This window comes from Scyliorhinus canicula, chromosome 7 (genome assembly GCF_902713615.1).
Source record: "Scyliorhinus canicula chromosome 7, sScyCan1.1, whole genome shotgun sequence".
Classification (NCBI taxonomy): Eukaryota; Metazoa; Chordata; class Chondrichthyes; order Carcharhiniformes; family Scyliorhinidae; genus Scyliorhinus; species Scyliorhinus canicula.
In genome coordinates, this window is record NC_052152.1 from 101037224 (window position 1) to 101050725 (window position 13502).

A 13502-nucleotide genomic window follows, 5' to 3' on the forward strand; every position below is an offset into this window, starting at 1 on the left:
GCTGCTCCTGTAATATCGTTATTGTAAATAAATATTGGTGTGGTGACGGAACTCCTGCCTCCCGTGGATTACTATAGTGGCGACGAGGTAAACTACGAATTTTGCGGAGACCAGCTGCCGCACTCGGAGGGTAAGCCTTGCCATTTTAAAAATGCCGTTTTTTGGGAGGTTAGAGGCATTCGACCCGGCTATTGAGGACTGGTCCCAGTATGTGGAGAGAATGTTTTACTTCTTCCGGGCAAATGATATACTGACGGACGAAAGGAGACAGCTTATCCTGCTGTCGACGTGCGGACCCTCCGCTTTCGCCATTATACGTAGTCTGACTTATCCCGATGCGCCGTACACAAAAACTTTCCAAGAAGTAACGGAATTGGTGAAAGAGCACTACGACCCAAAACCACCCCTCATTTTGCGTAGGTACAGATTCTACACAGCGAAGCGGGAAGACAGGGAGTCAGTCACGAATTTCTTGACCCGCCTGAGAAGGCTGGCAGAAAAATGTGAGTTCGGCCCGACGCTAAATGAAATGCTTCGGGACCGGTTAGTATGTGGTATAAACAACCTCACAATACAGAAACGCCTGTTGGCGGAAACGGAGCTAGACTGCAGGCAGGCGTTACAGCTCGCACTGTCCCTAGAAAAGGCAGCAAGTGGGGCGCAGGAACTACAGGGCACGCCAATGGAGGTAGATACCTGTGAGAGGGACTACCACAACGGGTCCTGCTACCAGATAGCCGCTCTCAGGAAAAACCTGAGGAATAGAGGGAAAAAGGAAAACCCCAGAACTGCCCCCAAGTCTGCCAGGACTAACTGAGACAGAGGGAAGTACCGGCCGAGACTCCCCCAACAGAGAAGGACCGTTTCTGGCATCAGACAGAGTGGGGTAACAACGACAGAAACCCTAGAAGGAGGTGGCAAAAGAGGAATAGCAGGTGAGGATGCAGGGAAGTACACAACCTAGACGCCCCATCCTCCTCCGAAGGGGAACAATTATATAATATTACAACGAAGAAAGCAGAACCCATTAGGATTACCCCACGGGTGAACGGGCGGCCGACAATAATGGAAATAGACACGGGTGCGGCCGTATCAGTAATGGGAGTGGCAACATTTAGAAAAATCAAAGATGGACTCCAGCCACTAACCCTAACAAAAACATCGACGAAACTTAAAACCTACACGGGGGAACCCCTGGAAGTTCTAGGCACGACTCATGTACCTGTGGAATATGAGAAACAATTGCTCAGATTACCGTTGACGATAGTAGAGGGCTCCAGACCGAGCTTAATTGGACGGAACTGGCTGAAAGACCTAAAATTAGATTGGATGAAAATTTTCCAGAGTGGAAGCGGGCAGTTGAGTGGAGTACTCCAAAAATACCCGGAGGTCTTCCAGGAAGGTTTGGGGGAAATCATAGGAGCCAAAGCAACTTTGCACGTAGACCCAGAAGCCCTTCCGAAATTTTGTAAGGCCAGGCCGGTACCTTTTGCATTAAGAAAGCAAGTAGATGACGAAATAGAAAGGTTACGGCGCGACGGCATTATCAGACCAGTACAATTCTCGGAATGGGCAGCACCGGTGGTACCAATTATGAAGCCAGACGGCTCGATACGTCTCTGTGGAGATTTCAAACAGACAGTAAACAAATACGCACTGCTGGACAAATACCCAATCCAGAAAATAGATGACCTATATGCCAAATTGGCAGGTGGGCTTTTGTTCACGAAACTAGACATGAGTCACACCTACCTGCAGTTAAAACTGGGCAAGGGCTCCCAGAAGTTCACTACGATCAACACCCTGAAGGGCCTTTTTCGTTATACTAGGCTACCTTTTGGAGTGTCATCAGCCTGCGCTATATTCCAGCGTACGATGGAAAATATTCTGCAGGGACTACCGCAGGTGGCGATTTATTTGGATGATGTCTTAATCACGGGTAGGACAAACAGGGAACACTTAAGGAACCTGGAGGAAGTGCTCAGGCGTTTCGCAAAGGCAGGCGTACGGCTAAAAAGGGAAAAATGTGTTTTTCTGGCCCCACAAGTGACGTAACTGGGATATAAAGTAGACGAGTCAGGCTTACATCCATTAGAAGACAGAGTAAGGGCAATAAAAGAAGCCCCAGCTCCCACCACGGTCCAGGAGTTACGATCATTTCTAGGGTTGGTAACCTATTATGGAAAATTTATTGAAAATCGGGCGTCCATCCTGGAACCCCTCCACCAGCTACTAAAAAAGGGGCAAGAATGGAAATGGTCCACCCGCCAAAACCGAGCATTTAGGGACATTAAGGAACAGCTGTCATCCGAAAATGTCCTAGAGCATTATGACCCAAGGAAGGAGTTGGTGGTCACTTGTGATGCATCCCCATACGGGGTAGGAGCCGTCTTAGCCCATAGAGGAAGGAATGGGGAAGAACGGCCAATAGCCTATGCTTCGAGGACCTTGGCGATGGCTGAGAGGAAGTACGCCTAAATCGAGAAGGAAGGACTGGCGGTGATATTCGCAGTAAAAAAAAATCACCAGTGTCTGTACGGGAATTCACCATAGTGACGGACCATAAGCCATTATTAGGGTTATTAAAAGAAGACAAGTCAATACTGCATCAGCTAGAATCCAACACTGGGCGTTGCTACTGGCGGCATATAGATACGTTCTGGAGCACAGACCGGGAACGCGAGTAGCACATGCCGATGCTTTGAGCAGACTTCCCCTCCCGGACACTCCGCCGCAAATACCAAAAGTAGAGGAGACTGTAATGACTCTAAATTTTTTGGACACCCTACCAGTAGACGCACAACATATTCGGTTGTGGATGCAAAAAGACCCAGTTTTAGCCAAGATGAAGCATTTACTGCTAACAGGGGAACTGGAAAGACCAGTGGAACCCCAGATGCACCCATACTGGAGCAGAAGGGACCAAAGAACCGTAGAAGTCGGTATCCTATTATGGGGAGCCCGGGTAATCGTTCCAGCTCAGGGCCGTCAGGCAATCTTAACTGAGTTACATCACGGACACTCAGGGGTGTCTAAAATGAAGATGCTAGCTCGAAGCTACGTTTGGTGGCCAGGTTTGGACACAGACATAGCAGCCTTGGTACGTCGGTGCCAGGAGTGCCAACAGGGGCAAAGAGTGCCACCAGCGGCGCCATTGCACCCGTGGGAATGGCCAGGCAGACCGTGGACCCGCCTGCATATTGACCATGCCGGCCCTTTCATGGGCTCAATGTTTTTGGTGATAGTGGACGCCCACTCCAAATGGTTGGACGTCCACCGGGTAAACACGGCAAGCACAGCATCGACAATTGAAAAGCTCAGGGCCTCGTTTGCAACACATGGACTTCCGGAGGTATTGGTGTCGGACAACGGAACGGCATTCACAAGTGGGGAATTTGGAAAATTCCTGAAGGAAAACGGAGTCCGTCATATCAAAACGGCCCCTTACCATCCAGCAACCAACGGCCTGGCAGAGCGAGCGGTCCAGACACTTAAAGCGGGACTCAAGAAGCAGCCGGCAGCGTCAATAGACACAAAGCTCTCCTGCTGGCTGTTTGATTACAGGACCACACCGCATTCCACAACGGGCAGACCGCCAGCTGAACTCTTAATGGGAAGGCGGCTGCGAACGAGGCTGAGTCTCCTTTTCCCAAATTTAACGGGGAAAGTGGAGAAACATCAGGAGGCCCAACGCAGGGGGCATGATAATAGTCAGCAGTAGAGACATTTCCAGGTGGGGGCACCGGTTTGGGTGAAGAATTATGGGAATGGACCAACGTGGGTCAAAGGCACGGTAGAGTCCCAAACAGGGCCCATATCCTATGAGGTTTCAATAGGAGGTAAGGTGCTGAAGAAACACCTAGACCAAATAAGGGCAGCGGAACCACACCTGGAGGCAGGCGAAGCAGGACCGCCTCAAGCTGGGATAGCCCAGACGGAAAGGATCCCCAGCCCCGAGCAATTTCTCCAGACCCCGTCATCCAGTCATCAGAGTCGGAGATGGACACACTCGACGAGGCCGCCGCGACACCTCTCCCCGAGGAGGAGGAAGAACAACTTCCAAGGAGGTCGTCAAGGAAAAGACGGGCACCTATAAGGTACACCCCGCCCACTTCGGATAATGACCCGGTGGGCGACACAGAGGTGACAGACCCAGACATGAGGAGCAGGAAGAAGCTCAGAGGAATGCCAGCTGGCAGGAATTCCTCGGACCTTGGGGGGGGGGGGGGGGGGGGGGGGGTGTAATGAACTCCAATTGGCTTTATTGGTTGGCCAATTGGAGTATGAGCTCCCTCAATGATAGCTCATTGAGGGGGCCCATATAATCACCTGTGTAGGCTTTGTGAGCAGTCTTGAGTTGACTGGACTGCTAGCAGCACTGTTTGTAGCTGCTCCTGTAATATCGTTATTGTAAATAAATATTGGTGTGGTGACGGAACTCCTGCCTCCCGTGGATTACTACACTACTTGTGACACCAATAAAGTTTATTATTACCACCAAGGCCTGGTTGACCCCTGCCCCATATATATAATATATATACATATATCTGCGATGGTTGCAGATGACAAACAACTCGGAAGTGTCATAAGCAGTAGGGAAGATAGGAATAGATTTATAAGGAACATACTGCAGATGTTAGAAATATGAATCAAAGAAGCAAATGCTGTAAATACTCATCAGGTCTGGCAGAATCTGTGGTGAGATCAGCAGAGTTAACCTTTCCGGTCAATGATGCTTCATCAAAGCCCAAGGTCATCAACCTGAAATGTTAAATCAGTTTCTCCCACTACATATGTTGCCCGACCTGTTGAGTATTTTCAGCATTTTCTGTTTTAATTAAAGAGAAAATAGACTTGCTGATGGAATGGACAGATATATGATAGCTGAAATTCAAGTAAAAAAGAGACAGTACAAGAGATGGAAGAACAGAGAGACTTGGAGAAGTTACTGAGCAATCCGCAAAACAACCCATTTAAGAAATCAACCAAACTCGTAACATGGCTCATTTACGCTTGCTGGAAGCTATGTACATTTATATACCGGGACCATTCTCTGAAAATGCTAGGAATCTGTTTTGATTTCCAGAAGGCCTCTGACAAGGTGCCGTATAGGAAGCTGTTAACTAAGTTAAGAGCCCATGGTGTTAAGGGTAAGATATTGGCATGGATAGAGGATTGGCTGAATTGCAGAATGCAGGGAATGGGGATAAAGGATGGCAGCCGGAAACTAGTGGTGTTGGAACCAGAACTTTTCACAATTTACATTAACAATCTGGAAGATAAGTTTTCAGATGATACAAAGATATGCAGAGGGACAGGTAGTATGGATGAAGCAGGGGGGTTGCAGAAGAACTTGGACAGACTAGGAGAGTGGGCAAAGAAGTGGCAGATGGAATACAATGTGGAAAAGTGAGGTTATGTACTTTAGTAGGAAGAATGGAGGCATAGACTATTTTCTAAATGGAAAAGGCTCAGGAAATCAGAAACCCAAAGGGACTTAGGAGTCCTAGTTCAAGATTCTCTTACGGTTAATGTGCAGATTCAGTCGGCAGTTAGGAAGGCAAATGCAATGTTAGCATTCATGTAGAGAGGGCTAGAATACAAGTGCGATGATGTACTTCTGAGGCTGTAGAAGGCTGTAGTTTGGAATATTGTAAGCAGCCCTGGACCCCGTCTCTAAGGAAGGATGTGCTGGCCTTGGAAAGGGTTCAGTGGAGGTTCACAAGAATGATCCCTGGAATGAAGAGTTTGTCATATGAGGAACCGTTGAGGACTCTGGGTCTGTACTTATAGTTTAGAGGATGAAGGGGGGATCTTATTTAAACTTGCAGGATACTGAGAGGCCTAGATAGACTGCACATGGAGTGGATATTTTCACTGGTAGGAAAATCTCAAACCCAAAGGCACAGCCTCAGACTGAAGGGACAATCTTTTAAACTGAGATGCGGCGGAATTTCTTCAGTCAGAGATGATGAATCAGTGGAACTCTTTGCCGCAGAAGACTGTGCAGGCCAAATCACTAAGTGTCTTTAAGGCAGAGTTAGATAGGTTCTTGATTAATAAGGTTACAGGTGTTATGGGGAGAATGGCAGCACGGTAGCACAAGTGGCTCGCACTGTGGCTTCATAGCGCCAGGGTTTACGCCACTCCGTCCCGCCGGGACCCCCCGCCCCGCAGGGTACGGGAGAATCCCGCCCTATATTTCTGGTGGTGGTGTCAGCTGAGGGTTGAATGTTGTCTAGGACATTGGGAGAACACCCCTGCCCTTCTTCTGATAATGCCATGAGATCTTTAACATCCACAGACCAAGGTCTGGATGGACAATGTGTGGACAATTTATCACTCAATTTGGTCCTTGCACTTACAATGCCGACCTCCTGCTAAACATTTTTTAAACAGGACAATATGCAATCAAGTGTTTAAGTTGGGTCTTTACCTAGATGAATACTTTTACACTTCATCCATTGATTTTTCCATTACCTTGATAAATGCTGCCTTGCATTAAAGTCAGTGGATTACCACAGGGCGTCAGTAATTTGATTGTCATTTCAATGATGTATTAAAATTTAACAGTCAATGCCCTTTGTTAACAATTTTATACCACAATAATAATGCAACGTTGATAGAAAATGGGTGGAATATTTTACAATTTGAAGTCACTATTCTTTGCCAAAGAGAACTCACTGTCCATATGCGTCTGAATGGTTAGTGACTCCTATCACATGCCAATGTGGTGGCCTCATTACCTTCAGCAATGGCTAATAAATTCTGGCATTGTCAACATTAACGTCCTGAGGACTAATAATAATTGATGTTGCTTGTACAGTACCATTTCTCTGGTAATACAGTTTTTATATTAGCAAACACATTTGAGATTTTATAATGTATTAAATTTTGAAGACCGTTGACATCTGATTCAGAAAGATGAGCTGTTAGATAAAGTATTTCCTGGCACAAGATGCTATCTGCCTGCATGAACACAGCTGAAACTGTGTCCAATTTCTTAGTAATTCTTTTATAAATATTTACCACCTCTATCTTTCCATCTGTCCCTTTTTTCCCCCTCACGTACCCTTTAATTTTTGTTTCAACTTTTATTATTTAGTTGATCACATTTTTGATTAATCACTCTTCTTTATTCAATGGACTGTTTTATTTTCATCCTTCACAGGAAAAACTTGAAACAATTGCAGACTGGTTTGGTTGGTACATCTCAGCCTCACTTGTTACCTCCGTGTTGTCCCTGGGCCAGCTGCAGTTTGTTTGTTTTGTTTCTACCCAGACACTTTTTCTCCTCCTTTGGGAAATAGTGAGGAAGTGTTTGGAGTATTAGCAGGACGATTATCAACCTGTTAAACTGCATCATGAGCACTCCTTCTGTGGTCAATGAGTCTTGAAGTGGAACATGAACCCAGAGCTCCTGATTCAAAGGCAGGGGTGCTACCAACTGAGCCACAAGACCTCTCAGGTGCAGCAATCACTGAAATAATATTATGCAATCCTGCCATGGCAACAAGGTCAGTCGGCAGAGTGAGATGAGCGCACAGCTGCAAGCATTCTCTACATTTCGAGGTTGGTACTTCTCACTAAACTCCTTTAATGTCTCCCAACACGCTTTTTATTAGTTACCTTCATGATGCCCTGAAGCACTTAACGGACAAGGAAGTATTATTGAAGTGAAATAACCATTGTAACATCCAGACAAGTGGCAACCAATTTACGCATAGCAAGATCCCACAAACAACCACATGATAAATGACCAGAAAACAGTGGCAGGATCAGACAGAGTCAGCATGGATTTATGAAGGGGAAATCATGCTTGGCAAATCTACTGGAATTCTTCGAGGATGTAGTTGTAGAATTGATGAGGGGGAGCCAGTGGATGTGGTGTTTTGGACTTTGAGAAGGCTTTTGACAAAGTCCCGCAAAAAGATTAGCGTGTTCACGGCGCTGAGGTCCCAGGTTCGATCCCGGCTCTGGGTCACTGTCCGTGTGGAGTTTGCACATTCTCCCCGTGTTTGCGTGGGTTTCACCCCCACAACCCAAAGATGTGCAAGGTAGGTGGATTGAATACGCTAAATTGACCCTTAATTGGAAAAAATTAATTGAGTACTCTAAATTAAAAAAAAAAAGATTAGCGTGTAAAATTAAAGTGCATGGGATTGGGGGTAATGTATTGAGGTGGATAGAAAACTGGTTGGCAGACAGGAAACAAAGAGTAGGACTTAATCGGTCCTTTTCAAATTGGCAGGCAGTGACTAGTGGGGTACTCCAGGGATCGATGCTGGGACACAAGCTATTCACAATATATATTAATGATTTAGATGAGGGAACAAAATGCCTTGGGTTGGATTCTCTGCCGTCGGGATGATCCATTTTGCCAGCAGCCCGGGGGTTTTCCGACGGTGTGGTGCTGTCCCACAATGGGAAACCTCATTGACCAGCCGGCGAAACGGAGCTTCCCACTGGCGAGCTGAACCAGAAATCTGGCGCGGCGGGACAGAGAATCTAGCTCCATATCTCCAAATTTGCAGACAACACCAAGTTGGGTGGGAGGGTGAGCTGTGAGGAGGATGCAGTGATGCTTCAGTGTGATTTGGACAAGTTGAGTGAGTGGACAAATTAATGGCAGTTGTAGTATAATTTTGATAAATGCGAGGCTATCTACTTTGGTAGCAAAAATAAGAAGGCAGACTATTATCTGAATGTCCATAAATTAGGAGAAGGGAATGTGGAACAAGACCAGGGGGTCCTCGTATACAGTCACTGAAGGTAAGCATGCAGGTGCAGCAGGCGGTAAAGAAGGCAAATGGTATGCTGACCTTCATTGCGAGAGGATTTGAGTACAGGAGCAGGGATCTCTTGCTGCAATTATAAAGGGCCTTGGTGAGGCCACACCTGGAATATTGTGTGCAGTTTTGGTCTCCTTATCTGAGGAAGGATGTGCTAGCTATAGAGAGAGTACAGCGAAGGTTTACCAGACTAAGTCCTGGGATGACAGTACTGATGTACAAGGAGAGATTGAATCGGTTAGGATTGTGTTTGCAGGAGTTCAGAAGAATGAAGGGGGAATCTCATAGAAGCCTATAAAATTCTAACAGGACTGGATAGGGTTGATGCAGGAAGGATGTTCCTGATGGTGGTTGTGTCCAGAACCAGGGGTAACAGTCTGAGGATAAGGGGTAGACCATTTAGGACAGAGATGAGGAGAAATTTCTTTACCCAGAGAGTGATGAACCTGTGGAATTCGTTGAGTCCAAAACATTGTACGGTTTCAAGAAGCAGTTGGATATTGTACTTAGGGCGAAGGGGATGAAAGGATATGGGGAAAGTGGGATTAGGTTATTGAGTTAGATGATCAGCCATGATCATAATGAATGGAGGAGAGGGCTTGAAGGGCCAAATGGCCTCCTCCTGCTCCTATTTTTTCCATGTTTCTATAATCTGTTTCAGGTTTTTGTTGGTCCAGATACCCTTGCCCTACATCAAATAGTGCCGTGGGATCTTTTACACCCATCTGATGGGGCTTCAGTTAAGCAACCCATCTGAAAGGCAGTATCTGCTACAGTGCAGCTCTGTCAGTACTGCTCTGGGAGTGTTCGTCTGCATTACATGCTCAAATTTGCGGGGTGGAGCTTGAAGCTGCATCCCTTCCGATTCAGAGGTGGCATCTATTGTGCCATATCTTCAGATGGAAACTGCAGGGTAATTTAATGAAAAACCTTGTCCCTCTAGGAGGACCTGGTTATTCTAGTGATAACTGAAAATTCAGCAGCATTAGAAGAACAACACCTATGAGCTGTTTCAGGGATGTACACTGAGGTAAACATCAACTGCTGTTAATGGACCATCACCGTAGCGAAAAATACTCTCTGGTCTCTCTGAAACCTGCTTGTCTTCCAGAGCAAAGAGCTGTTCACAACCGAGTAGTGCAGACTGGCACATTCCAAGGCCCAGAACTAGGGACGCACTACAGTTTGGGGAAGCTACCACAATGATTCAATAGGGACAGATAACTGTCAACGGTCCTCTTCCATTTTACATCAAGGTCTGGAACCTGTGTAAAGCCCTATGGCCATATGCAGCAAACCACATTTGGCATGAGATCTAACTGTACATTGTAAATATGACCTGTAATGGCAAATGTAGTGAGGTATCTCGTACTGTATCAAAATAAATTGATTTGTATTTAATTTTGTTGAATTTGAACTATTATGTAATGTATTTTTACAAACATTGTGAGCTCAGTGCCGGAACTTTCCAGCCATTCACACCGGCTGGATCTTCCAGTCATGCCGATGGCACACCTCTGCCACGGATTTCCCAGCGGCAAGGAGTGCATTCAACAGGAAACCCTGTTGACAATGATGGGAACACCGGGTTGCGCGGAAAGTCCCGCCCAATATACTTTTGGGGAAAAGAAAGTTTCAGAAGAACAACTCTGACTCAACCACAAACAGGTTTTTTCCTGCATGTATCATGTTGTACACGGCACTTTACTTTAACCACACAGTATTTAGTTATTGGCGCATTTTGATGTCTATTAGATATGACTAACCTGTAACTAAACATTACAACCAGCCTTAGCCCAATATTGGCTGGCTAAATCTTTTTTAACTCTATTCTGAGTTATAAGAGATTGTGGGTCCAAATTGATATGACTGTGACAAAGGTAAACTGTCCTCCTTGTCCTTCTCAATCTGTCTTCAGCATTTGACACAGTTAACCACATCATTCTCCCAACGCCACCCCACTTTATTCAGCTGGGTGGAACTACATTTCAGCGGTTTCATTCTTATCTATCCAATCATAGCCAGGCTGTTATTTGCAATGGTTTCTCTTCCCACTCCTGCATTGTTACCTATTGTGCCCCCTCAAGGATCTATCCTTGGAATCTTCCTGTTTATGATCTACAAACTACCCCTCAACGACATCATTGGAAAATATAGTGTCAGTCTCCGCATGTACACAGATGCTTTTTATGATTGTTATTAACCTTTTGAGTTGTTCAAAATCTACAATCCGTTTTGAACCGTGCATTGTAGATCACACAGTACAAACAACCACAAACTTTGAAGTTTGCTGTGTCCATTAAGACAGTACTGCATAATAATAGGATTGGGATCATCCCTTGGTTATAGGCTTTGATTCTGTTCCGTTAGATTAGGTTGGGGAGCGAAGGGAAAGTAATTTATTTGATACTCCTGCATTTCACTCATAGATTCACTAATCTGAGATTCTTTCCTAATTTGGACCATGAAGGCCCATTGATTGAATTTGCACATCACTGTTGAGCCGCAAGATGGGTCCTGTACCATAAGACATAGAAGCAGAATTAGACCACTCGGCCCATCGAGTCTGCTCCGCCATTCAATCATTTTTTCTTTTTTAAATTTTAGAGTACCCAATTATTTTTTTTCAATTAAGGGGCAATTTAGTGTGGCCAATCTACCTAACCTGCACATCTTTGGGTGTTGAGGATGAAACACACGCAGACATGGGGAGAATGTGCAAACTCCACATGGACAGTGACCCAGGGCCGGGATTCGAACCCGGGTCCTCAGCGCCGCAGTCCCAGTGTTACCTGCACAGCCTTCTGCAGCAAAGAGTTCCACAGATTCACCACCCTCTGGCTGAAGAAATTCCTCCTCATCTCTGTTTTAAAGGATTGTCCCTTTAGGCTGAGATTGTGTCCTCTGCTTCTAGTTTTTTCTACAAGTGGAAACATTCTCACCACGTCCACTCTATCCAGACCACGCAGTATCCTGTAAGTTTCAATAAGATCCCCCCTCATCCTTCTAAGCTCCAACGAGTACAGACCCAGAGTCCTCAACCGTTCCTCATACGATAAGCTTTTCATTCCAGAGATCATTCTTGTGAACCTCCTCTGGACAACTTTCGAAGGCCAGCACATTTTTGCTTTGATACGGGGCCCAAAACTGCTCACAATATTCCAAATGGGGACTGACCAGAGCCTTATACAGCCTCAGAAGTTGAACCCTGGTCTTGTATTCTAGCCCCCTTGACATGAATGCTAGCATTGCATTTGCCTTCCTAACTGCCGACTGAAACTGCATGTTAACCTTAAGAGAATCTTGAACAAGGACTCCCAAGTCCCTTTGTGCTTCTGATTTCCGAAGGATTTCCCCATTTAGAAAGTAGTCTATGCCTAAATTCCTCCTTCCAAAGTGCATGTATTTCATCTGCCACTTCATTGCCCACTCTCCTAGCCTGTCCAAATCCTTCTGCAGCCCTCTTGCTTCCTCAATACTACCTGTCCCTCTGCAGATTTTTGTATCATCTGCAAACCTAGCAACAGTGCCTTCAGTTCCTTCTTCCAGATCATTTAATGTATATTGTGACAAGTTGTGGTCCCAGCACAGAACCCTGACACCACTAGTCACCGGCTGCCATCCTGAAAAAGACCCTTTTATCGTCACTCTCTGCCTTCTGCCAATCAGCCAATCCTCTATCCATGCCAGGATCTTACCCTGAACACCATGGGCTCTTACTAAATCACGTCCATTGGTTCTCCTTTGTCAAACTTCCTTGTTGCCTCCTCAAAGAACTCTTAACAGATTTTTCAGACATGACCTCCCCTTGACAAAGCCGTGCTAACTCAGTCCTATTTTACCACGTACTTTCAAGTACCAGTCTTATTAAAAGAGCCGAGCACTCAACATGCAGGTATATTGATTTTAAACACCGAGGTTGCAAAGTGCTTGGAAGTACTGTGGAATACTTTTGGAGGTGTTGTGGTGAACTCCTGGATTTGCCGGGAGTTTTGCTGCACCCTTACAGGGAGGACAGAGGATTAGGTTACCTAACACACAAAAGCTGTAACCTGTATGGTGACAGTAGTGGTACTGTACTCAGTCTGCAGCAGCAAAGAGAGAAGTAGCAGTCTGTAGAGAGGGAGAGGTTCTGTGCAATATTCTCTGACAGCTTAGAGCTGGACACATCCATGCTCCTTGACAGGGACAGGAGGCATCCAATGTGTTACGACCCCCTACAGGGACAGAGCTGTATAACATCCATTTCCCCTCCTCCAGATAGTTTAAGTTTATTGACAACTCAAGAATACAAAAGAATCAGCAACATGCGAAAAACAGTCACAAAAATCAGAAATATGCAAAAAGCATTCACAAGATACCAATCAAAATACAAAATCAAGCCCTGCTGCTCCAGGACCCGGAACTGCACAGTTCCAGCATCCGGTCTCCAGACACTATCCAGTCCAAAACTGCAAAAGTGAATCTGTTCTCCTCCACTTCCAGTCTGGTAGCAGGCCAACCAAAATCCGTCCCGTGCTTCACTCCCTGTCGGTTAGCAGAAAGGCAGCCAGTAACAAGTACGAGTCCCAGGCGTGGCAACTGCAGGCAAACTCTATCCTTTCTTTCTCTGCAAACAACTTCCCCTCCAGCCAACCTGTCGTAGGAACTGTTCGCCCTTGCCATAGTCCAGGCCTCAAAGTCCAGAAAAGACAGCCAGCGTACAGAATA